At 43.3% G+C, this 27,866-nt stretch overlaps 1 long non-coding RNA gene across 1 annotated transcript in view; it reads left to right on the top strand.

The window, feature by feature from the left end:
* The first annotated feature begins 416 nt into the window (after positions 1-416).
* The window catches only part of LOC146977813 (uncharacterized), a 61,515-nt gene continuing 34,065 nt past the window's right edge, over positions 417-27,866 (top strand). The window contains exon 1 of the long non-coding RNA XR_015037018.1: positions 417-488. This is a non-coding gene — a long non-coding RNA (uncharacterized LOC146977813). The remainder of the gene's footprint in view (positions 489-27,866) is intronic.

Here is a 27,866-nt window from a genome sequence, read left to right on the forward strand (position 1 = left end):
TGCTGGTTTGAGCACATTCTAAATTTCCTTTTGACCAATCAGATTGCTTGTTCGGAACTACTTGTTGTATAATTCATCAATAACAGTGAGGTGAAGCAGCAGAATATCAATGCACTGGTAGATCAGCATCAATGCTGCTCCTCATTGATCACCTGAGTGATGAGGATAATTGTGTCCTGTCAAACTCAGTCAGAGAAGATGAGCTGAAGCTCAGATGTTCATCACATCATCACGTCCTGTCATCAGATGCATCAACTGTGTTTTTACTGCAGCTTTACTCTGATTTCATTCTGACACATTTTCTCTCTTCACAGACTTGGTGGTTGTTTCCTCTCAGAGAGTCACTGTGAAGTCGTGGCCTCAGCTCTGAAGTCCAACCCCTCCCACCTGACACAACTGGACCTGAGCTACAACAAACTGAGTGACTCATCAGTGAAGGTTCTCTGTGCTGGACTGGAGAGTCCAAACTGTAGACTGGAGACTCTGAGGTGAGTTCATTGACTGGACCTGTTGGACTTCTTTTTTTTTTTTTTTCAAACTTTATTTTGCAGTTTTCTATTAACAGACATACAACTTCCAAACATAGACCCCCTCCCTCCCACAAGGCTCTTAAAAAAATAAAAAATAAATACAAAAACAAAAAAATACAAAAATTGTCAGACAGTGACCTCTTATCATACGTTTAATCAATTAATGTTTTGAGCATGTTATAAAGTGGTTCTAACTATCCAATACAACTTGTATCATTGAAAGGGAAAACCTTCTACAAATTCTATAAAGGGACTCCAGGTAAGGGTGAAGTTTCTGTGGGCTTTACATATTTTGTATCTCAGTTTCTCTAAAGGTAGAAAAGATAGAACATCCCTCAACCATTGTAGAAATGAAGGGGCTAAGTTTGATTTCCAGTGCGTGCAAGCAGGGAAGCTTAGTCAGGTGTTATAGTCTGACCACAAATTTTGGAAAATATATCAAACATCTGTCTCCAATAGTCGTTGAGGGATGTGCATGACCAGAACATGTGTCCTATTGTGGCAGGTACATAGCTGCACCTCGGACAACTAGGATCTGCAGTGGGAAAAAGTTTTGACAATTTACCCCTTGAATAGTGCAGGCGATGGAGTACTTTAAATTGAATTAAACCATGTCGTATACACAATGATGCGGTATGGATACGCTTTAGACTAGACCTGTTGGACTTTTGTCTGTAGGGACTTTAAGCAACGGCGGATTTTGCCACGGCTACAGCAGCCGGAAATAGATCTCTCCTGACGCTGGTGCCGTAGCCGTCAAATCCGTAGTAGTCATTAAGCAAGACGCTGCGGCTGCGGTAGCTGTCAGATCAAACAGCTGATCGCTCACATGACAGGGTGAGGGTAAATAAACACAGCTGATGTGAGCTACTAGCGCAAACCTGTCAAAATGCCCTGTCCTGCGTCAGGTGCTGCACAGCGTCAGGTAGCCTATAACTTCATATGAACGCAGCTCAAAGCAACCCGGTGCCTCTCACGGTGACCAAGCTCAGATAAATACATTGGATCAGCAGTAGCACCGCGTGTCCTCCCGCATAAAGCCGCAATATACCACTCCTAAAAAAAAACACTACATGCGGCGGAGCTGAAAACAGCTGAATTCTCCTCCACTACAGCTGAACAGCTGACATGTGGTCAAGACGTACAGTGACCTGTCACCAATGTTCCCTCTAATTTTCAAAACTCCTGAGCAGAAATTCAACTCCCCTGATGACCTGCTTGAGTGACTGTGAGCGACAGCTCAAGCATAGTACGTCCACATGCTGGTGCTATGGCCTCACCTCTCCAACTCCAAATATCATGATTAATGTATATATATATATATATATGATATAATATAATGATTAATAGCAGATTATTTTGACAACATTACTACTCCAGTTACAGTTAATGATAACAAAATACAATATTGTTTTGGCAAAATAGATTTTGCATTTATTGCCATATGAACAATTATGTCAAAAAATAACTAACATGATGTCATCAACTCTTGGCACTAGCATTCTTGATATGTACAGTAAAAATAATTTTAAAGCAAAATCTTAAATTGTAGTTGCAATTTACAGACCACAGTGTGTGTGTGTGTGTGTGTGTGTGTGTGTGTGTGTGTGTGTGTGTGTGTGTGTGTGTGTGTGAGAGAGAGAGAGAGAGAGAGAGAGAGCTTTGCCAATGGGCTCCAAACAATGAAAGAAAGGGATAGAAACATTCAGGGGTGTCATGCAACCCAAAAATTGGAGGGGGCACAATGAAGGTGAATGTCATATTGCTTGCAACATTTTCTGGGGGATGCCCTCAAATCACTTATTTTGGGCACCAAGGCTAGTGCTGGGGACCGAAAAGCTGGTAAACTGACTTTCAGAAACATTATCTTGGCTAACAATGTGGAACAATAAGGTGGATGCACTTAAAAAAAACGTATTTTACCGCTCCATGTATTGATTTTTAGGCAGCTTTGTTGTAAACAAATGCACATGGCCATATATTGATTTTTCGCGGCTTCTTTGTAAACTAATGCACATGGCCAGGGACTGCTAGCAAACCAGCAGAAAAGCAAGCGGACTTGCCATTATTTGTAATAGATTTCACTCAATATGACCACTGATCATAGCTATGGTAAAATAATAAGTAAGGTAATGTAAGAAAAAAGAAATTATCCCTCAAGTCTGTGGGTGCACGTGCCCCCTCGTTTCTATTGGTAAATGGTAAATGGTCTTGTATTCATATAGCGCTTTTACTATAACTGAAACGATACCCAAAGCGCTTTACAGTACATCACATTCACCCATTCACACACACATTCACACACTGATGGCGGTAGCTGCCATGCAAGGCGCTAACCACGACCCATCAGGAGCAAGGTGGGTAAGGTGTCTTGCCCAGGGACACTACGGCAGCAACCGGGACAGAGCGGGATTCGAACCGCCAACCCTCTGATCATTGGACGACCCGCTCTACCACCTGAGCCACTGCCGCATTGACATGACGCTGCTGGAAACATTGTCCACTCCACACTTGCCCCTCTGAAAACTCGCCTTTTACTTTTGCGTCACTGCACGTCTTGCAAACGACTCCAGTCTCGGTTGAAAAAGAAAAAAAAATCTCGCCGACTTTTACCGGTGTTCCCTCGTCCGCATTTGTACTATGACCACACACTGTGACAGCCACTCCACTTTCAACGATGCGCGTTTTTTCTTTACCTTTCCGGCAGTCTCACAGCCCTCCCGTTTAGCCACGGCTGAATTGCTATGCAATAACAAAAACGGCACAACAGCGGCGTCATAACACATTGATTGGCTGTCAAGCTAAACAACCTCTGCGTATTGGCTGGACAGCGCCTAGTGGGCATGTTTTTTTAATGATGACTGGCTGACAGCACCCTGTCACCTGTCACTCATTGCAGTGATAAACGCCCATAGAGGTCATCCATTCACAATTCGAAGCGCACATTAGGGAGAAATAAACCGTAAACTAGTCGGAGATATTCGAGTGCGCAACTTTTTTTGTCTTCTGCGCAAAGAGGTGGGGAGCAGTGCGCAATTGCACAGTAAAACACCTTAGAGGGAACAGTGCCTGTCACAGTCTCACCTAAACTTCAACCTCAGACTGTCTGCTTCCTAGATGATCACACAGGGAGAGCATGAATGAGTGTGTTACAGAGTTCTGTATCAGTGTTTAGGCTTATTCGTCAGTGCTTTATGTTGTCATGATAATTAATAGGCCTATATGCTGAGAAATAAGATAAATAAATGTAAATAAAACAAATCCTACAGGGAAGAACAATTTATGTTTAATTAATCAAAGCAGTATTTGTCCATATAATGGTTGTCAATGGATACCAACTTTCTTAGTCCAAAAAGACACACCAGAAAACATCCAGATACCTCCATAGTGCTCGTCTGTAATGTCCTTCTGGTATTGAAGCCCCAACATGAGAAATTGTCCCGAAAAAAATTAAATAAGTCTATATTTTAAGCTTGTTTGTAGCGGAAGCTCCCAGTGTCTCAGTTCACTGCTCTTCCTGTGTCAGTGCAAATCACCGGCGGAACAATTTTTCATGTCGGGGCTTCAACACAAGAGGGACATTACAGAAGAGCAGCATGGAGGTATTTGGATGTTTTTTGGTGTGTCTTTTTGGACGAAGAAAGTTGGTATCCATTGACAACCATTATATGGACAAATACTGCTGTGCGGACCCCCCCGTAAGTCAGAGAAGGAACGGAGGACTCTGAAAATTCTCACAGCTCTTAGTCAACATGAGGGTGAGTAGATAATGAGTGAAATTTGAATTTTGGGTGAACTATCCCTTTAAGTCTCGATCAGCGGAGCAAAGATCTATTTCCGGCTGCCATAGCCGTGGCAAAAATCCACCGTTGCTTCAAGTCCCTATTGTCAGTGATGATGGTGATGATGGTGATGATGATGATGATGATGATGATGATGATGATGATGATGATGATGATGATGATGATGATGATGATGATGATGATGATGAGCTGGCTCTCAGATGAAGCTGCTAACAGAACAGCTGGATCAGCCTCTGTAGCTGAAGCTGAAGAGTGTGTGTGTTAGGGGCTGCACAGACTAGTTGACTTTAATGCTCCACAATGACATTTTGAGCTTGACGTCGACTCTCACTGATCACGCGATTTTGGCAGCACAAAAGGAGAGCTGCTTGAAACAACAGCTGAGTGAAACTAATCCATCACCCTAACTGATTTAAATTTTCTTCTGTTGCTGAATGCACGGCCTTGGTAAACTTGGTTATTTATGTTGTTCTCGTTGAGGATGTTGATGATCATGAGGGAGGGAGTAGTGGTGCAACAGATCAGTGTTGATCCTTGATCGCTCTCCACGGATCAGCATGCAAGTGTTCCACAGATCGTTGATGAAAAAAAAAAATTGTGTGTGTAGTGTGGTAACACTAGCGCACCGCTTTTCACTGAGAAAAAACAAACAAACACTAGTGCATCACCGTATCTGAATAAGCAGGGAGTGATTTTATTTATGACGGGAAAAATATGAATGACGTCATCAGCAACTAGTTGACGTTGACTCGACTTTCATAACATTTGAGTCGACTTTAAAAAATCTTAAGTCATGCAACCGCTAACTCCACACACACATAATGTCATATTGTAAAATTTCCAGACCCACACACAGTTTATCATCCTGTGTGTGTGTGTGTGTGTGTGTAAAAGTGTCTAGTGTCAGAGAGAGAGTGTGTGTGTGTGTGTGTGTGTGTGTGTGTGTTTGTGTAAAAGTGTCTAGTGTTAGAGAGAGAGTGTGTGTGTGTGTGTGTGTGTGTGTGTGTGTGTGTGTGTGTGTGTGTGTGTGTGTGTGTGTGTGTGTGTGTGTGTGTGTGTGTGTTTGTGTAAAAGTGTCTAGTGTTAGAGAGAGAGCAGGGTAAAACTTGCTAACTGTTAGCCACCGTAGCTCAGGCGTTGGTCTCCCTTCTGTTTTTCTTCATTTGGTCAGGTTGTGTATTTTGGGCTGTTCTTTCATTTTTCAAGAGTTTTTTTTTGCTTTAAGAGGCAGCGTAGCGTTGTGACTTTTCACCTCCATGTGAACTCTCTGTGGGAACTTACTACACATGTGCAAATAGCCACATCCACAGCGTACTGACAGAAGAGCTCTGTAATACTACACATGGCTGAGTGGTTTGTGCAGGCTTTTATTCGACCATGAAAATCACCTAATTCTGACACATTGAACTTGTAGTAAAGTTATCTGAAAGTCCAAAAGAATCCAACTTTAGATGAAGTGAATAAATCAAAGCCCTGACTGCACTTCACTGGTTTTTAGTCCAATCTCTGTTTCTCTTCATGTTTCACCTCCACATGTGATGTATCCAGTGTTGGGAGGGTTACTTTTAAAATGTATTCCCTTACATATTACTGATTACATGTCCTAAATGTAATATGTAATGTAATTGGATTACTCAAGTAAAGTAATGTAATCTGAATACTTTTTGGATTACTTTTAGATAACTTCAAAATCGGTTACCTCAGCGCCTTTAACTGAGACACTGAATTTGCTTTGAATTATCTTATACATGATAGGCTACCGTGGCTCCTTTAAACTAAAGCATTACAGGGGAACTATGTAAGTCTGTTGGCTTTTCCGCTGTTTTGGTTACACTCCTCTCAGCCATGTGCATTTGTTTACAATTAAGCCGGCCAAAAATCAATAAATGGAGCGGTGGAAAGCGTTACATATGTTACAACCCGGCTCAGAGATTGCAACAAAGGATAGGGAGGATGCAAACGGCGGAGCAAAAAATGATAATTTATTGAACAAAAATGTTCAAAGTAAACAATGCAAACAGGTGGGATGTGTAAGTCAGTGATATCAGTAGTGTGAATGTGGATGTGTGTGGAAACGTAATGTGTGTGAATGTTGTGATGTGAAATAAAACAACAAAAAGAAAGAGCTGGCTGGGCTGCTGGGTCGAAGCAAGGGAAGAGGAAGAGATCATCAGATGCAGGGCTTTAGTAGTTGCAGAGCACCGGGCCCAGGTGCTCCACATCAGGCAGCAATCAGTCACTCAGGTTCCATGGCAACCTCTGAGAAACACAGGTCTTAGACACACCCACCAGACTTCACACTCACACAGACGCCCATGACAGGGGTCGTCACACCCCCCCCCCATAAAGTCAGTGACCCAAATGGGACACTGGCCACTCACACACCCCAAACCACAGCTCAAAATTTCAAAATACAGTGAAAAGAAAAAGTGACTTACAAAATACACTATGCAAAATGCACCATAAAAAATGCACTTTACAATAGGCTATAGTCTTCCCACAATAATAATTTAACACTGTATAACATGTGAAAGTGCCAACTGTGCACAAAATCTAACAATGTAACTTGACCTGCTCGTCGCCCTCCACAAGACATCCTCGGCAACTCCGGTACCTGAGAAGCAGTTTAAGAGTCAGCCTGAAGAGGAGACGAAGCAAGAGCAGAGTACAAACATTATATGAACACACAGTTGTACAGGTCAAGGCATTAGGAAATACATTGGCTGGTCCCAGATGCAACACACATCTGGATCATGAACGAGGACCATACAAACAATGACCAGCGCCCCCAACCCTGAATCGGACACCTAAGCCACTGCAAAAATGCCAGCGGACCACAATTATTCTTCCCCACACAATTTTGCTGGGAGCGAACAAACTTATCTGGAAAAATCCCAACTGGCCTCAGTACACCCCCATGGTCCGGCTGAACAAAGACGGCACCTGAGCCGACCTGACATGCGCCTATCTGAAGCGTGAAAAAACCAAAACAGAGAACACACAGAGCCAATGCAAGAAACCCAACACAGCCAAGCAGACCTTCGAAAAACAATACAGCCTGCTGCACTTGCGACAGTTTACCAACCAACACAGACGATGAGCATGTGGACAGAGGTTGAACCACTGAATGTTCTTCATCCTTCCCAACTACTGACACTGAATCGGTGACCCCACAGGCCAAAAAACCCTCTGGGCCCTTGCCCTCAGAGAGAGGTGTGTTATGATTAGATGTTATTACATGTTTGACCGCTAGGCGGCAGTACTGGTTAGTAGTCAGCTTACTGTACCGTATAACAGAGTAGAGCAAGACTGCATGGAGCCACATGTATGTTGTTGAGAACGTGAGACATTAAACTAAGTTACTTGCTATCAACACGGCCTCATCCTTGGAACACAAACATGACATGGTACCAGGAGTAAACTCGAATGAACGACATGGATTTAAAACCACCGGAAAGTTTGAAACTAACGGGGAATGTCGACGAGAACTGGCGCACCTTCAAACAGCGGTTTCACCTTTATGTTGCTGCTACGGGACTCGAGGCCAAGCCAGAAGCAAGAAAGGTAGCGCTGCTGCTAACGATAGCAGGGCCACAGGCCATAGAAGTATTGAACACGTTCGTGTTTGACAGTCCTGAAGATAATGAAAAGTTGGATGTAGTGCTTAGCAAGTTTGATGCTCACTGTTCTCCGAAGAAGAACGAGACGTACGAGAGGTACATGTTTCGGTCTCGTACACAGCGGCAGCATGAGCCCTTCGATAGCTTCCTGACGGACTTGCGGCTAAAGGCGCAGTCCTGCAACTTCGCGGCGCTGACGGACTCCATGGTCCGGGACCAGATCGTTTACGGCGTTGAGGATAAAAAGGTCAGAGAGAGGCTACTACGGGAGATGGAGCTGACGCTGGCAGGAGCCATTAAGATCTGCCAGGCCAGTGAGCTGTCCCAAAGGCACGTGAGGACGTTCAGCGAGATGTCTGCAGTCGCCTCGGCGCAGAGCGACAGCGCGGCAGCGGTTGGAGCGGTGTCGTATCAGCGGAGACGGCGCACACAGACCCGGCCTGCACAGCAGGAGGACGTGATGATAAACTGCAAGCGCTGCGGCTCACAGCACAAGCCCAGACAGTGTCCAGCGTTTGGTAAGCAATGCTCCACTTGCCAAGGCAAGAATCATTTTGCTAAACAATGCTTCTTCAAACGGAAAGAATGGAAAAAAGAAAAAACTGTAAACTTAATAGACGAGCCTGATCTAAGTGACACGTTCTTTGTTGGAATGGTGAATTGTGAAAGTGAACAAATAAATAAGCCAGACAATGTAAATGATGTCACTACAGAAGATAAGTGGATAGCTCCTCTAATGATAAATGGGACTGTAGTCACCATGAGATTGGACACTGGTGCAAAAGCAAATCTCATAAGCATGTGTGATGTGAAGGCAATGAAAAATAAGCCACAAATAAAAAGTAAAGAATCTGGACTGAAAGACTACAATGGGCGGCCAATCAAATGTTTGGGCACATGCAGGTTGAGTGTCACAGTTAAAGGAAAAGTGCACCACCTATCCTTCTTTGTTGTGAATGAGGGACGGGAATCACTTCTTGGTGACAGAGCCTGTGAAGAACTGGGGCTTGTGGAAAGAGTGTATCAACTGATATATACTCCAGGTAAACACCTAGTCCTTGCTGATGCCCTATTGTGTCTGACACAAAGTCAAGACAAATAGCGGAGGCTACAGCAACGGATGCTGAGCTACAGCATGTCATGAAGAACATGGATGAGGGATGGCCAGCTGGTTCGTGTCCACAATTTTACCATGTCAGAGGTGAGTTTAGTACTGTGGATGGTCTGCTGTTGAAAAAGGGCAGGATTGTTATTCCACAGGCTTTGAGAATGGACATGTTGCACAGGATACATGAAGGCCATCTCGGCATCGAAAAGTGCAAAAGGAGGGCGAGAGACACGGTTTTCTGGCCGGGACTGAACAAAGACATTGAAACACTTATAAGTAAATATTAAACATGCCAGAAACACAGGAACAAGCAGAGCAAATAACCTATGGTGGTAGCTGAGGTGCCAACAGCACCATGGCACAAAGTAGGAATGGACTTGTTTCATCTCAGAGGTAAAGACTATTTAGTGGTAATGGATTACTACTCAAACTTCCCTGAGATGGCGCTACTAGCAAGCTCAACATCAACTTGTGTCATAACACATGCTAAATCTATCTTCGCCAGGCATGGCATCCCACACACCGTGGTGAGCGACAATGGCCCCTGCTTCAGCAGCAAAGAATGGCAGAAGTTTGCAGTGCAATATGATTTCAAGCATGTGACGTCAAGCCCACACTATGCACAGTCAAACGGGCAAGCTGAAAAAGGAGTTCACATTCTCAAGCAACTCCTAAAGAAAACAGCTGACAGTGACTCGGATCCCTATCTGGCTTTATTGAGCTACAGAGCATCACCTCTTCAGTGCGGCCTATCACCAGCTGAACTGCTGATGAAGAGGAAGCTACGAACAACTTTGCCGAGTCATCACAACGACAAATTAAAGCAAAAGAAAAAGATTGAGCATAAGCTACGACAACAGAAAATGATGCAAAAGTCATTCTATGACAGAACAACCAAGCATCTCCCTCCACTGACTACCAACGACACAGTCAGGATTGAGGATGCTGATGGATGGAGTACAAAAGCAACTGTCCTGCAAGAAGTTGCTCCACGATCGTACACGGTGAAAACTGATGATGGACAAATCCTCAGACGCAATCGTCGCAGTCTGTTAAAGACTCCTCAAGGGACTGTTGGTGAGCTCAGTGTAACCTGTGGTGAATCTCAGGTAACTCCCACACCTGCTATGGACTGTAACACTGACTCTCACACACCTACTCCAAGCGAACCTGAGTTAAGAAGGTCCACAAGAGAAATCAGAAAGCCTGATAGACTGGGGCGGAGTTTAGCTCAGTTGGTAGAGCACCCGCCCCATGTGTTGAGGCTATAGTCCTCGCTGCAGGCGGCCCCGGTTCAAGTCCCGCGTCGGACGGCCCTATCCTGCATGTCATTCCCCCCATCTCTGCCTCCCATTTCCTGTCACACTCTCAACTGTCCTATCGAATAAAGGCATGAAAAGCCAAAAAAAAAAAAAAAATACTTTAGAAAGCCTGATAGACTGAACTTATGAACAAAGACAATTCAATATGCATGTTAAACATGTTGAACAAAATGTATATTGATTGATGTTGTGAATGTGTTCTAAATGGTCTAGCTTTGGCTTAGATATGAGTTATGCAATCTGATATAAATTGTTTATACTGCTTATGTGTTGCAGAGTTATGCTGAATGTGAAATGGTTAAAATAACTGACACAGCTAATGTGATGATTCATGTTAATGCATTTTACCTTAGAAAAGGGGGGATGTTATGATTAGATGTTATTACATGTTTGACCGCTAGGCGGCAGTACTGGTTAGTAGTCAGCTTACTGTACCGTATAACAGAGTAGAGCAAGACTGCATGGAGCCACATGTATGTTGTTGAGAACGTGAGACATTAAACTAAGTTACTTGCTATCAACACGGCCTCATCCTTGGAACACGAACATGACAAGGTGGACTTGACAAAAGTGACAGCGGTGGATCTGCCCACACGCATTTCCCAGCTAAGCCATTACCAAGAATGAAATGAACGCCCTCGATTGGCAACGCTGAACGAACTCCAACTGACACCTCACCATGCACCAACTGGCACTCCAGCACAACTTTGTGCATCGGCACAGGCAAAACAGACATCCCAAGGCCCCGGCTAAGTGAAACGTCACCAGTGGCAGAGGATGCTGAAAATGGCAACAAGGAATCAATGATGTAGGAGTCATAAGCTGCAGTGTCACGAAGGATCTTCACAGGAACTCTTTTACCACCATCCTTCAGCGACACAAACCCCTCTCTCACAAATGGTAAGTAAGTAGCCCACCCGTCAGGATCACAACCTCCAGACAAAGGTAAATCAGAAACACAGTTCCTGACAGGTGCGGAAGCAACGACTGGTCTCACTTTTACCATTACCCCATTACTTTTAGCTTGCAGCAGTGGGCATCTATCCTTCCAATGACCAATCTCCTTGCAATAGTTACAGATGTTATCCTTGACAGAATCACCTTTCAGACTGGAATCAAACCTGGGCAAAGGTCGTCCCGAAAGCACCTGATCAGCTGCAGCAGGATCAATGACGGCCTCTCCAGCTGAAGTCACTGTGCGCCCCAGAGCGCTCGTTCAAATGTACTTTATGGAGGAGACTTCCGGTTTGGGTGAGCATGTGAAGGCAGCATTGTCTCAGTCTCCAGCAGCGACAACTTTGAAAACTTACTTTTTCCTCAAAAAACCCCACCCAACTAAAACTAAAAGTGCTTTTAACTGAGCCCCAAACACATTAGACGAATGCCAAGAAAGAAGAAAGAACCTATAATGGAAGAAATGGAAGAAACAGAAACAGACGCGGCCGCCTCTTCGACAGACGATAGCAATGTGCTAACTAGCATAGCCACCATGCTAGAAGAGCGCATAGCTAACATGCTAGAAGAGCACAGAGCTAGCATTGCAACCGATTTCAAAGCTACATTCGCGACCCTGGAATCAAGGCTCGACAAAATACAGACAAAGATTACAGACCACGGTCAGCGAATGGACTCACTGGAATCCCACGCTGAAGTGCAAGATCAACGAATTCAAGCCTTGGAGGAGAGGTGTGTAGCACTAGCAAATAGCAACACCAAGCTAACAGCTAAAACTATCGACCTCGAAAGCCGTAGCCGCAGAAACAACATCAGGATCATTGGCCTCCCAGAGTCAATAGAAGGACCCAGGCCCACAAGCTTTTTTGCCGATCTTTTGGCCGAAGTACTCGGCGACCAGATCCTTCAGTCCCCCCCCGAGCTGGACCGAACCCATAGAGCGCTCACCGCTAAACCACCGCCAGGCTCTCGGCCCAGACCGGTAATAATTCGCCTCCATCGCTACCAGACCAAGGAGGTGATCATTCGAGAGGCTCGTAAGAGGCGAGGGAAGCTCCAGTACCGAGGGTCACCAATCCAGATCTTTGAGGACTACACGCCTGAAGTCGCCGAAGAACGAGCTAAGTACCGGACGGTGATGGCCGAACTTTACAACCTGGCTCTCCGGCCAACGCTTCTCTTCCCGGCCCGCCTACAGATTACTCTGGAGACCGGCGCGAAGAAGAGATTCTCATCACCCGAGGAAGCTACCTCCTTCGCGGCCAAATACCAACAAGCCCCGAGGCCTGATTAGCTTAGCTTATCAGCTGTTTCTCCCGTGGCTAATGTGAGCAATGCTAATCTAGTTTCCTCACAAGAGGAGCTGATTTTGTTTTGGCAAGTCTTTAAATGAAGACGGTAGCCTGGAGAGCCCTAGCACTTATTTTTTTTTTTTTTTAAGGACGACATATTATGTTTATTATTCAGTTGAGTTTAATGGGACTTGAGGACTAATCAGACGTGCTAGGGCCCAGGCCTGATGTTTACTATTTAGCCTAAATGCAATGCAAACGCTATCCCAGCTGGTTCAGAAGCTGGTTACACTTGATTTCAATTTGTGACTAGTTAAATAATAAATAACCTGTTTTATCTTATCTCATATCATTATATTTCATATTTTTGATATAAAAAGTTTGGAAAGACATTACATAATTAAAAACTGCTATTATAAGGAATAGGTGATTAACCTCACTTATCACTTAAAGTATAATTCTAAGAGACCAATGCCCTGTATTTTATATCAACTTTAAATCGACCTCTTTTTAATTTTTTTATTTTATCATTTCATTAAGATACTTTTGAATCACCATGGGCATTCAAATCAAACTGCACAAGTGTCATGAAAGTGTGTTTGGGGTCCACATTTTTTCTTTTTTACTGTTGGGGTGCTAACTGATCTCTTTAAGCTGCAAAGCTGAGACAAGTGAAGAAGAGAAGAGAAGACGCAGAAAGGGAAGTATGACAGTTCGGGTTTAGTTTTGATGATTGGGGAAGAGGGATGGGGGGAAATGTTCTCACTCGATTTTGTCTATTTTGAGTTCTGTGCTATGTGTGCATTCATTTTCCATTGTGCTATCTCTGTACAGAGGATTCCACTCACTTGTTGCTGCTTGCTCCTCGAGACTGACCTGACAATTTTACTGCTGGACACCGAACCATGGCTAGTGTAACCAAGGGGGGCGCCGCTGGCGGACAGGCTGTGAGGATAATTTCACTAAACACTGGGGGGCTCAACGCTGCAATCAAACGTACAAAAGTTATGACACACATTAAAAACTTGAACGCCGACATAATGTTTCTTCAGGAAACACATTTATGCAACTCTGACCAGAGGTAATTAAATAGGCCTTGGATTGACCAAACTTTTCATTCTAAGTTCAATGTAAAAACAAGGGGCACAGCTATACTAATTCGGAAAAACGTTCACTTCACCTCAGATAAAGTAATTACAGATCCAAACGGTCGATACGTTATTGCCACAGGTACACTATACGAAAAACAGGTAATTCTGGTATCAGTCTATGCTCCCAATTGGGATGACCATAAATTTGTGAGCTCACTGTTTACTACCATTCCAAATTTAGATTCCCACCTTTTAATTATGGGAGGAGACATGAACTGTGTGATTGATCCAGCATTGGATAAGTCTAGCTCGCGATCATCCACGCCTATGAAAATGTCTCAGGCTTTTTCCACATTTATGAATCAGTATGGACTGGTCGACCCTTGGCGATTTTCACATCCCTCCGCGAAACAATACTCTTTTTTTCTCTCATGCACATCGCTTGTTCTCGCGTATAGACTACTTTCTGGTAGATAAAAAGCTCATCCCAGAGATTGTCTCCACCCAGTATTTACCTATAACAGTATCAGACGATGCCACAGTAATTTTAGATCTTCACTTTAACATGAAGCCAAAGGGATTCAGATATTGGAGGCTAAATCCTCTCTTGTTGGCGGAGGCTAATTTTTGTAAGCATATTTCTGAATCGATTACCTTTTTCTGCGAAACTAATAAAAACAATGAAACCTCCCCGTCCATTTTATGGGACACCCTAAAAGCCTACATAAGGGGCAAAATTATTTCTTTCACGTCTCATGCTAATAAAATACGCAGATCCCGGCAAAAAGAGTTGAAAGAGGCTATCACGGATGTGGATAATTCCCTCTCATCCACAAATACACCTGATCTATATAAAGAGAGAATAAGACTTCAAACAGAACTTGATCTCCTTCTTACTTCCGAGGCTGAACAACTTCTCCTTCGCTCCCGGGGGTTAGTATACGAGCATGGGGACAAAGCTGGTCGTCTCCTTGCACAGCAATTGAAGGCAAAAACAGCATCAAACCAAATTACTCAGATTACTGATGATTCAGGTTCAGTAACTTCGGACCCAGACAAAATAAACGACACCTTTAGATCTTTTTTTCCCCATCTTTATACCTCAGAATCCCTCACAGACGAAAGCCAACTAATCAACTTTTTTGAAAAATTGGATTTACCTAAAGTTTCACCCGAAAATAACTTGAAATTAGACGCCACCCTTACACTTTCAGAAATTAAAGAAGCAATACAGTCAATGAACAGTGGTAAATCACCAGGTCCAGACGGTTACCCGGTCGATTTTTATAAAAAATTCTCAGATCAACTAGACCCACTACTGCTTGAAATGTTTAACCACTCATTCGAACAAGGTACCTTACCACCCACACTCATGCAAGCTTCTATCTCCCTAATTTTTAAAAAGGGCAAAGACCCACTTAGCTGCGCATCCTATCTGTTAGCAGAGTTGTTTCATTTCCTAAATAATTCAGCAGACCAGGGAGACGGAGAAGAAAGCGACCACACAGGTAAGTTGCGTTTGCCAATCATCAGATTCAGGACACCTGGGTTTATTAAATACATCCGCTTCAACAACAATAGTGACTTCCGGTGTCCTTCAAAATAAGAGCGCTACTCAATTAGAGAGCATACACCAACACCCCCACTTGCTCTCAAATGTTGGTAGTTGGTATATTCAAAACAAACAGAAATACAATCTATACAATATTACAGATCTTCATGAAACATAAACATTTCTTTTCATGCTGCTAAACAGATTTTTTTTTTTTTTTTTTTTTCCTTCATGTTGCTCTTTGCATACATTACATAAACATATTACTCTCCAAACATAAAAGTCATAAACTTCTTTAACTTAGATTTTGTTGGTGGTTTTGTCAGGATGTCTGCCACCATTTGCTCTGTTGGGCAATAGTCGAGCATGACTTTACCATAACTTACAGTTGACCTTACAAAATGATATTTTATGTCAACATGTTTGCATCTTTGCCTTTGTACAGGATTTTTAGCTAGGGCTATGGCACCTTGGTTGTCCTCATAGACCCTTGGCTGTCTGTACTGAGAGCTGTCAATACCTTGTAGCAGTTGAAGCAAATACATACATTCTTGTATAGTTGCAGCTAACGCCATGTATTCAGCTTCACAAGTTGAAAGAGCTACTGTGGCTTGTCTTTTGGTTTTCCATGAAATCAAAGGGCCAAATTGGCTTAAGCTGATACAATAACCTGTGGTACTACGTCTGTCAGTGTCATGTTCAGCCCAATTTGCATCACTGAATGCTTCCAACCCAAGTAACACACTGTCACTCCTTTTATAACACAACAATTTTTCCTTTGTGCCCTTTAAGTATCTGAGTACATGTTTTACAGTAACCCATTGCTGTACAGTTGGCTTAGAAAGGTACTGTGAAAGTTTACTTACTACATAGCTCAAATCTGGTCTGGTACATGTTGACAAGTAGATCAAGCTGCCCACAGCCTCCCTGTACTTTCTGACATCACTCATTACCTCTGCATTGTTAGTATAGTTAAGCTTTGGCTCACAAGGTGTTGCTTGTGGCTTACAATCTTGCATATCAAATCTGTCAAGTATTTTCTCCACATATCTCTTCTGTGATATTTTTACACAGTGATCACTTTGCTGAAAATCAATACCCAGAAAGTTGTTTAATTTACCCAAGTCTTTCATTTTAAACTTAGCAGTAAGCATTTCTTTGACATTCATCATCACATTATCATCACTGGCTGCAATAACCAGGTCATCAACCCATATCACAATGATCACTTTCTGATCTTCTGTTTCTTTGGTGTATACACAGTGATCAGCAGGATTCTGAGTAAAAAGATTGTCACTCAAGTAATCATGCAACATTTTGTTCCAGTTTCTACCTGATTGTTTTAAACCATACAGTGACTTTTCCAGTTTACACACCAACATCTCACCTTTGTCAGATGTTACCTCATAACCTTCTGGTTGTGTCATATATATCTCAAAATCTATTGGAGCATGCAGATAAGCGGTTTTGACATCCATCTGATGTAAAATCAGGTTCTCTTGTGCCGCTTTTTGCATTAACACTCGTACACTTGTCAGGTTAGCAGTGGGTGAAAAAGTCTCATCATAATCCACTCCCTGCTTCTGACTGTATCCTTTGGCTACATAACGTGCCTTGTATTTGGTGGACCCATCAGCATTGGTTTTGAGAGCATATACCCATCTACCCCCCACTGCTTTCTTACCCTCTGGGAGTGTGGTCAAGGTAAATGTGTTGTTGTCATTAAGTGATTCCATCTCCTCATCCATTGCACTGGACCATTCTTTTGAGTTAGGTGAGGTCACAGCTTCACTAAATGAGAGGGGTACATTAGACACCAACCTGTAACAGTAATCTATGGTGATCTGTACCTGGTCATCACTTGCCTCAGTTACATTATCACCATAGTAATCTGGTCTCCTCCTCACTCTAGAGGGGTAACGCCTGGTCTCCTGTTTGATTGGTTGTACCTGGCTCTCCTGAGGCCCAATTGTAGGGACCAGCTTCTGCTCCTGTGTCTGTCCTGTTGGTAAGAGAGGGAGAGTTCGTCTGGCCCTATCAACCCGCCTCAGTACCTCAAAATCATCATCGGCAGGCATTTCTGTCTGTGTCTGGTGCTCTGCAACGGTTGGGGTCACACACTTCACTAGCCTGTGTTTTTGAACTTTACCACTGCTAGGATAGTATACTAAATAGGCTGGGCTATTCTTGTCATACCCAACAAAAATCCCCTTATCACATCTCGGGTCAAGTTTTCGTTTGTCTTGTCTGTAGGCGTAACACACCGACCCAAACTTCTGCATCTTCGCCAGGTTTGGTTGCTTTCCTGTTAGCATGAAATAAGGTGTCTGCTTTGTGCGGTTGTTAAAGCACCTGTTTCTCACCATAAATGCAGTCTGCACGGCATAGGTCCACAGCTCTTTTGGTAAGTGGCTTTCTATTATCATGCATCTTGCCATGTCAAATAAAGTGCGCCAGTTACGCTCTGCGGTGCCGTTCTGATGTGGTGAGTATGGAGCAGACCTTTCATGTTTGATGCTATTTTTGCTGAGCAATGCCTGATAGTTTTTACCCATGAACTCTAAGGCATTGTCAGATCTAATTTGTTTAACCTTCCCATAATGGGCTGTATCTGCAAGGAATTTCTCAGTAGCTTGTACAACATCACTCTTGTGTTTTAGAAAATACACAAAAACAGCACTGGTATAATCATCAGTGAAAGATACAGCATACTTATGACCATTTATGGACTCTGGGTCTATTGGCCCTGCTAGATCTGTATGAACCAATTCTAAGGCTGACCTGGCTCTAGTATCTGGCTCCCTGTTCCTGGTTTGAACAAATTTACCTTCAGTACATACATCACAGTGCCAGACAGATCGGTCAGTTTTCCCTTTGATTTTCATTCCTTCAACCACATTTTGTAATCTTAGAATATCATCATAATTGCAGTGGCCAAGGATTTCATGCCATGTTTTTATATCGTAACACACATTGCACTGGTCATCCACACAATCATCTACAGTGTTCAAGTAATAAAGTCTGTTGTACACATATATGTTAAAGTTTGTACCGTCTTTGCACTTGAGAAGGTTTTTACCTCTCCTGAAGATGACCGTGGCTCCTCCGGTGGTCGCAGCCTGCACGGAAAAGATGTCCTGTGGGTAGGTGGGGATGTACAACGCCTGTGTCAAGGTAGTTTTGTGGCGTTGCCCCCTGCTGTCAATCAGCACCACCTCCGCATCTCCCCTGCGCTCTGCAACCCCGCTGCATTTCGTCCCATCAGCCAGCTCCATGAAGTGAGTCTCTGGCCGGAATCCGTCGTCGAACCTCTTGAACCTCGTGATGTCCGTGATGATGTGAGAAGTCGCGCCTGTGTCGACCATCAGGCCCGTCTGCCTGACATGGGGTCTTTGCTGGACCTCTGAGTCGCAGTCACTCACCCCGAACGTGAACTTGTTGCTGCAGCGCGCCTCTGACGCTCTCCTCACGTCGTCCCGCCGTTGCGGTCTCCTTCTGCAGTTTGTAAAACGATGTGAAGAACTTTGGCAGTGATTGCACCACTGCTTGTGGTGGCACATTCTGGCTACGTGCCCCCTCACACCGCATCTGTAACACATCACGTCCGCGTTGCTCTCGTTCCCCCGTCGGTCACCGGCACCTGCTGGAGCGCGCCTCACTGTCGGCCGCACTTGCGCCCGCATGACGTTGTCCTCCGAGGCCGTTGCCCCGCGCATCCTCTCGGTGTCCTCGAAACTCCTGAGCTTTGTTTTAAAGTCTGCAAAAGTCACTTGATCCTCACTCTGTGAGATATGAATTGCGAATGGTCTGAATGTTTCTGGTAGTCCTTTTAAAACCATCGCCACTAACAGGCCATCGCTCAGTGTCTCTCCAGCATTTCTCAAAGCTGTAATTGCAGTTTCTGCACGTATGACGTATTCTGTCACACTTTCTCCGCTGGCCTTCTGTAATGATGTCAGCTCAGTGTACAGGCAAATGATACAAGGCTTACCTTTGCCTGCATAATAGTCCCGCAAAATCTGCAGTGCCCGGCGGCCATCATCAGCCGCCTCCCGCATAACGAGGGACAAACTTTTGTCATCCAGGAACTGGATCAGCTCCGCATAAGCCTTGGCGTTTTTAGTCTCGTCGTCTTCTTCCACCTCATCGTGGAGGATAGTTTCTTTCAATCCCTGCAGCAACAGGTGTCCCAAGAATTTCGTCTCCCATAGTTCATAATTTTTCTCGTCGCCGTCGAAAACCAGCCGGGACCAGCGGCGGCTCGACTCAGCTCGCGTGGTCATGCTCGCACGCCAACACTCACTCTCACACACATTGCCTCGCCACAATGTCTTTCGCTCTGCAGGCCGTCACCTCATAAACTGGGCCTATAACCTGTTAGCAGAGTTGTTTCATTTCCTAAATAATTCAGCAGACCAGGGAGACGGAGAAGAAAGCGACCACACAGGTAAGTTGCGTTTGCCAATCATCAGTATTCAGGACACCTGGGTTTATTAAATACATCCGCTTCAACAACAATAGTGACTTCCGGTGTCCTTCAAAATAAGAGCGCTACTCAATTAGAGAGCATACACCAACACTATCGACCAATATCGCTCCTCCCGGTAGATGTTAAGATACTCGCAAAAATCCTAGCTCGGCGATTGGAATCTGTTATGCCCTTGATTATTTCAGAAGACCAGACGGGATTTATAAGGGGAAGACACTCATATTCTAACATAAGAAGGCTTCTTGGCGTCATCCTCTCTCCATCTCCCTCTAACGTCCCAGAGGCCATAATATCCCTCGACGCCGAGAAAGCCTTCAACAGGGTAGAGTGGGCCTATCTTCTCTTTTCCCTGAGACAGTTTGGTTTTGATAACAATTTCATTTCATGGGTCAGAATACTCTACTCCTCTCCCTGTGCCTCGGTCTGCACAAACAACCAACGCTCCGCTCCGTTCCCACTTTTTCGGGGAACAAGACAGGGGTGCCCGCTATCCCCACTATTATTTGCGCTCGCGATTGAACCACTTTCAGTAGCTTTAAAATTGGTGGAGGGATTCGGAGGGATTAATAGATGGGGCATAAAACATCAAGTGTCGTTATACGCAGACGATCTGCTTCTCTATGTTAGTGATCCCTTATCAAATATCCCACGCATTCTGACAATATTAAACTCCTTCGGTCGTTTATCTGGATATAAACTTAACATTTCTAAAAGCGAATACTTCCCAATCAACCAATTGGCCGCTGACATACCCCCATCGACTATACCTTTTAAAAAAGCCAGCACAGGATTTAAATATCTTGGCATTGCAATTACACGTTCCTTACGAATAATACGAGAGCAAAATCTTACTCTATTAACAACGAAAGTCAAGTCTGATCTACAAAGATGGAACTACTTACCGTTGTCCATAGCCGGTAGGATCCAAATTATAAAAATGAATGTATTACCAAGATATCTTTATGTTTTCCAATGTTTGCCCATTTTTCTTCCCAAATCATTTTTTACAGTTATAAACAACATTATTTCATCTTTCATTTGGGCTGGCAAACGACCAAGAGCTAGTCGCTCACTTCTCTATAGAGATGGATCAGCTGGGGGACTGACTCTACCTAATCTAATTGGTTATTACTGGGCATCCAACATGCATAAAATACTATCTTGGTACACGTCCCCCCAAACTAGTTGGTGCCAGAGTGGGGAAGCGGCCTCCTGCTCCTTGTCGCTACGCGCCGTAGCATGTAGTACCTTGCAGTCTTCCCCGTCTAGTCTTTCTTCTAACCCAGTTGTTATCGGAATATTAAAAATTTGGTCGCAAATAAGACGCCACTTTGGATGGCTCACCCTCCCTTTGGCATCCCCGATTTGCAACAATCATTTGTTTATCCCAGCAAAGACTGATCCAAGATTCTCTGTCTTAGAAAACAAGGGACTTCGTAGTCTGGGCGACTTATACATCAATGGTATTTTTGCAAGTTTTAATCAATTAATTTCTAGCTTTAATCTTAATAAATCAGATTTTTTCCGGTACTTTCAAATGCGTCACTTTGCGAAGACGCACACGACTTCATTTCCACAGATACCGACTCCCAACGGAATGGACTTGGCTCTTAAAGCCAAGGCCCTGCTAAAGGGCCACATCTCCTACTTTTATAACTTACTATCTCCATCCAGCGAATCCCTTTTACATAAGACTAAGATGAACTGGGAGTCAGAACTCCAGCTGAGCTTCTCTGAGACTTTCTGGGAGGGAGCTATAGGGGCCGTTAATTCGTCATCCAGCTGTGCCAGACTTTCATTAATACAATTTAAAGTATTTCACAGACTACACTACAGTAAAGAAAAATTGTCAAAACTTTACCCGGACAAATTTGATGACAAATGTAACAGATGCTCTCAGACTCCATGCAACCTTACCCATATGTTCTGGGAATGCCCCAGGTTGTCTGAATTTTGGCTACGATTTTTCAAAACAATTTCAGATATACTAGACATAAATCTAACTCCGACTCCACATATTGCTATATTTGGCAAACCTCCAGACAACCTTCGTAACACAGGTATCCAAAACAACGTTATTGCTTTTGCCTCTCTTATCGCCCGCAAAAGAATTCTGTTGCTATGGAAATCACCTCAGCCACCATCAATCAAAGTCTGGTTACATGACATTTTAGGTCTCCTGAAGTTGGAGAAGATTAAATTCTCCCTCCGAGGCTCTTCCGATAGGTTCTTTACTCATTGGAGACCGTTACTTAAATATCTAGACAAATTACCAGCTCGGGAAGTTTCTTTGTAGAAGCCTATTTGCGACCATTTACAAACTTATCCATTAGCGCCAGCGGCGGCTGCCCCCCCCTAAAAAAGCTTTTCTCTAAGACATCCCAGCATGACAAATCTACTTTGAGTTTTAAGGAGCAAGCAACCATTTATACTACCTCATAATGACGAGCACTAGCACTTTATTTTTGTACTTTTAATTTAATATTTTCTGTGTTGTTATTTGTGATTTTTCTCTTTATATGTGATCATACCTTCTTTCTTTCCTTGTTGTTTCCTATATATTTTTATTGTGTCGGATCTCTTTTCAATTAGATACTCTTATTTATTCTTTTATTTATTTAGATATCATTTCTGTTTTATTTTTTTACTTTTATTTTTTATTTTATTTATTTTATTAATTTATTTATTTTTTCTTTCTCCTTGAATTAATTTATCAATTTATATTTTATTTTTGAGAGAATGTGTGGGTCACCCTACCTAAATATGACATACTTATCTTCAAAATTACCAGGGTGGACGGGGTGGGGTGGGTGGGTGGGGGGATTGTTCATTTATGTTCATTTATGTTCTTGAATGTAAAAAAAAGAAGAAAAAGAAATAATACTATTTGTATGTACCTATGTATTTCATGCCTGACAATTGATAAATAAAACTTATAAAAAAAAATAAAAAAAAATGTACTTTATGGAGCAAAACAAACTCATCTGCTGCAACTGCAGCAGCGGCAGCAGTGGAAACAGGTCTCTCACAAATATAAGTTGCAACACGATCGGGGAGAGTATCCTTAAACTGCTCAAGAACCATTAAATCACACAACTCGTCAAAAAGAGAAAACATTCGACGCGGCAAGCCAGCGCTTAAACTGAGACGTCAAATCTCTGGCAACCTCAACATACGTTTGTCCATGTCGCTTCTCCCAGGACCGAAACTTTTGACGGTACGCCTCAGGCACCAATTCATACGCTTTAAGCACAGCAGATTTTATCTTTGCATAATCAAAGCAGTCCCCATCACTGAGAGCCGAATAGGCCTCCTGCGCTCTCCCCGTGAGCACGCACTGAAGCAGGAGTGCACGATCCGCCTCAGACCAGCCCCGAGCCACTGAGACCCGTTCAAACAAGACGAAGAAAGAATCTGGATCCTTCTCATTAAACTGTGGCAACAACTTCAGATTAAACGGATCAAAACTGCGTACCCGTGACGACTGTCCACCTGCCTCTCCAGCCGCTCTGTGACCCTTTTCTATGAGGGACAGGCGATGCGCCTCCAAATCTAATCTCGCTTTCTCTGTCTGCTGGCGAATCATTTCCACCTCAACTTGTTTCTTCAGTTCGAGTTCCTGTTTCCGTTTTTCATGTTCAAGTTGAAGCAAAAGCAGTTCTTTCTGTTGTTCAAAAGTCAGCTCCTGTGAGCCTGCAAGGAGTGCCGCAGAGACCTGTTTAACCTCTGGCTCCTTAGGGAGAATTCCCAACTCCACCAACTTAACTTTCAACGCCATTTTCACAGTTTCTTTGACACGTTTATCTTTAACGGTCACAGAATAGTACTCAGCCAATGCCAACAACTGGTCCCTATTGAAGCTCTCCAACGCCTCCACGGATGGTGCGGCAACAAACGCCTCACACTCAGAATTCATCATAACACATGAAATACAACTAAAAGCACAGGAAACAAAGCAGAGTATCAGTGCGCAACAACGTGGACTCACCGGACCGGAGTTTCCCCGCTAACTGCCTACAGAAAACTTACTAACTCCCCCCCTAGTCTTCATGCAGCACCTATGGCGGGTATTTATGCACTGCAGCCCGATGGGTCAGAGAGGCGACCAGCAGGCTGACAACCCTCTGAACACCACGGATGTGCTCCCAAGCAAAGCTTCAACCGCGTGGCCACAACACTAACAGAGCCCCCCAGCAACGCACCCAAAGGAGCACGCCGCCTTAGCCTACAAGGAAAAACTCCAGTCCCAAACTTATACGCACAGACAAAACCACCTGCTCCCGGCCAAACACCTCAACAGCTCCAGACCCAATCCTACTGTACTCTCCCAGGCAAGGTAAGAGCACTAACTCACACAAACCAAATAAACTCACAGACCAGCCCAAGTGTATCGCGTCCACTTTCTCCCTATCCAAACAAATGCGCACTACAAACTTTTACGCATGGATCTACCCAGTGGCAACGTGTCACAAACAACCAGTTGCAAAAAGAGCAGCTGACACTGAAACTCGGACGAGCAAATTGCAAAATGCGCATTCTAAACAAATGCGTGGCAAAAAATCACAGCCAACGCAATGAGCAACCAAAACACAATTAAACTAACGCGCAACTAAGGCCAAAGGACGAGCCCCCATTTGTTACAACCCGGCTCAGAGATTGCAACAAAGGATAGGGAGGGACGCAAACGGCGGAGCAAAAAATGATAATTTATTTAACAAAAATGTTCAAAGTAAACAATGCAAACAGGTGGGATGTGTAAGTCAGTGATATCAGTAGTGTGAATGTGGATGTGTGTGGAAACGTAATGTGTGTGAATGTTGTAATGTGAAATAAAACAACAAAAAGAAGGAGCTGGCTGGGTGAGCTGCTGGATCGAAGCAAAGGAAGAGGAAGAGATCATCAGATGCAGGGCTTAAGTAGTTGCAGAGCACCGGGCCCAGGTGCTCCACATCAGGTAATCAGTCACTCAGGTTCCATGGCAACCTCGGAGAAACACAGGTCTTAGACACACCCACCAGACTTCACACTCACACAGACGCCCATGACAGGGGTCGTCACACATAACATATACAATATTACGATGTGTGTATTTGTGTAGTCTTAACCGTCATGGACAAGAGATTACGGGTTACAGAGCACGTTTGTGTTGTGGTGTGCAGAGACAAGAGCTGGGACACCGGGGCGGCTAACGAGTAACTACACTGATGTTGCAAGGTTGGTTTTCAGCCGTTAAACGCCAGGTGAAGATAGAGAGCCTCTGTTGCCACTTGTAACAAGTCACAAGTCATGTAGTTAACCATCACAATTACTCCAGAGCATGGGCGAGGTTAGGGGATGGCTACTTGGGCTCAAGCCCTGGATGTTTTTGCCAAAGCCCCAACGCGGGTTATGTCAGTCTCCCTCCGCTGGCCGCACCAGTCTGAAGTGTAGCCTCATGGATGTCGGAACTGTTTATTGGGGGGGGGGTTTGTTGGGAGGGTCAGGGGAGAGACGCACACTAAGCAGTGATTAAAGATTTGATTTGAAGTAACTTTATAATAGCATAGCGCATTTCCTCAAATATTGACCTGTATTCAATCATTACACGAACAAAAAAAAGGCCGGCCCTAAATACAAGCCGGGTAAAAAAAAAAAAAAAAACAACTCCATCCCTGGAACAAACTGACAACGATATGATCAGGAACTCTGTCAACTTGTGTGGACTGTCTGTGAAGACTGAGGGGAGTGAAGCTGCCTCGTCCTCTGCTTCAGAGAGGGACAGCTTTCCACTGTCGGACCTGGGTCTCTGCTCTGTGTCCGGAGCCCGCTCGGGACAGAGAATGGATGTATTATAATAGATTCATGGACCGAAGACGGACCGCACCGCACGCTGTAAAAATGCGACTTGAATGGGATTGAAGCGATACAGCGTAACGGAGACAGAGACTCAGGTCTGACAGCGCAGCGAGGAGAAAAGCACGTGAAGAAGATGAAGATGAGCTAATGAACGATGAGCTTGGTCGCTATGTGTAAAAAATAAACGGAGGGATTTAGAAATAAAGGCCTTGGCCATAGCCTACGTCACACTGAGCTGTCAGATGCAGCCTGACTCCACTATGCCAGATGCCAGGCTGCTGTATGAAGCCAGACAGGCTGCATATCACATCAAAAGCAGAGATCTATGCGTCATATGAGATACACTACTCACAAAAAGTTAAGGATGTTTGGCTTTTAAATTTAACCTAAAATGCACTATAACCTTTACAGGTGAACTTGATTTAACCTTCTCTAAACTTTTCAATGTCCAATTGTTCAATGTTTCAGTCCTTATTGAATAACATGCTGTTCTCTAACAAGGTGATTAACCACAAAAATCACAAGCACCGTCTGATTTAGTGGTTCAGTTGTCATTGAACCACTAAATGTTCTGGTTCAATTACAGTTTGTATACAGTCCTCTTCTCTCTCCCTCTCCTCTCCACCATGTTCACATGTTGACATCATGAGACCAAGACAACACTTTGATCAAATTGATCAAGTTATTGAGACATTGAAATTTTTGTTGTGCTATAGCCACCACTGCTTTTGTTTGAGAAAAAGAAATGACCATTGCATCCTTCTACTTAAAAGGCCTCATGATAGAATACCACTGTACCAGGAACTTTTTATAGGGATATTCTTATCAAATATCCCTAACTTTAAATGTAAGTCAGACAAATTGAGTTTAAATTCAAATTACTTTCTTTTTTTAAAGCGTAATACTGTAGGTAGGGAGGTATGGGGCCAGGGTAACACTTTACAATAACCACAGTTTATAAATGGTAAATAGACCATTTATAAATGGTAAACAGATAGTTTACTAATGTTTAATCATCATTTATAAACAGCATATAGACCAATTATAAATGGTAAATAGATAGTTTATATAGTAGTAGTTTATTTATGTAAGTTAATAGTTAATTTACCATTAACAAGCAATTAAATTATGATTAATAATGTTTATTAATTATTAATGGACTATTTATTAAATGTTTATATAGTGGTTAAATATTGGTTGTAAAACATCTATAAAGATTAAAATGTGTATCAGTGGCACTTTGTAAATGGGTAATATTTGGTTTATAAACCATCTATAAACATTACTTAGATGGTTATTGTAAAGTTGCAACATATGTTTGTAATACTTTGTAAATGATTAACAATTGGTTTATAAACCACCTATAAACATTACTTAGATGGTTATTGTAAAGTGGCGACTTATGTTCATAATTATTTAAATGATTAATACGCTGTCTGTACCGTAAATCATCAAGTGACATTTATTTGACTTCTTTTAATGGTGATCTATAACAGAGTGATTATTTTTTGCAAAAGAATAGGGTCTGATCATCATATTGAACACATTTATGAACAGGGTCAATAACATGCAACACTGTACCACAGATAAACATGGTGGCAGGCAAAAATGGTGGGATTACAACACAACAATGACAATTTAATTTTACATTTGTTGATTAAATTTGAATTGATTACTCAGCAAAAGTCGAGATGTTGAAAAAAAAGACAAAAAATCCTATACTCAGAAATATGATTATAATTTGGTATCAGATCAAGAAGTATTTAGGTGAACCCTCCTCTCTGTCACGCTTCAGCCCAATATGGGGTAACCAGTTTTTCCCTCCAGGCAGAGCAGACCCTGGTTTTAAGAAATGGGCTGAAAAAGGTTTAAAAACAATAGGGGATCTCATGGGATCAGATGATGGGATTTTGATGTCATTTGAAGAGTTGATTACCTGGGGCCGTATTCACAAAGCCTTTTATCTTACCACTAGCAGTGCTCCTAACTCGCACTAAAAGTTTTTACGTAGGAGTTTTTTCTTAAAAGCTATTCACAAAGCCGCTGAGACCGACTCTTACTAAGGATAAATCACTAAGAGCAGAGTAAGAGTGACGCCCCTGGTGACGCCCCGTTGCTATTACGTCAATTCTCGTGCACGAATTCGAGGCGCTCAACACGGTGATTGGTTGTTGAGTGCCGACGCCCAGACTGACAACAAGTTTAGTTTATTGGGGGAGCTGCCCTATCACGTGACCTATTACTACTAACAGATGTATGTGTCTAGCGCA

Source organism: Trachurus japonicus, chromosome 11 (genome assembly GCF_045865225.1).
Source record: "Trachurus japonicus isolate A0001 chromosome 11, Traja_1.0".
Taxonomy (NCBI): domain Eukaryota; kingdom Metazoa; phylum Chordata; class Actinopteri; order Carangiformes; family Carangidae; genus Trachurus; species Trachurus japonicus.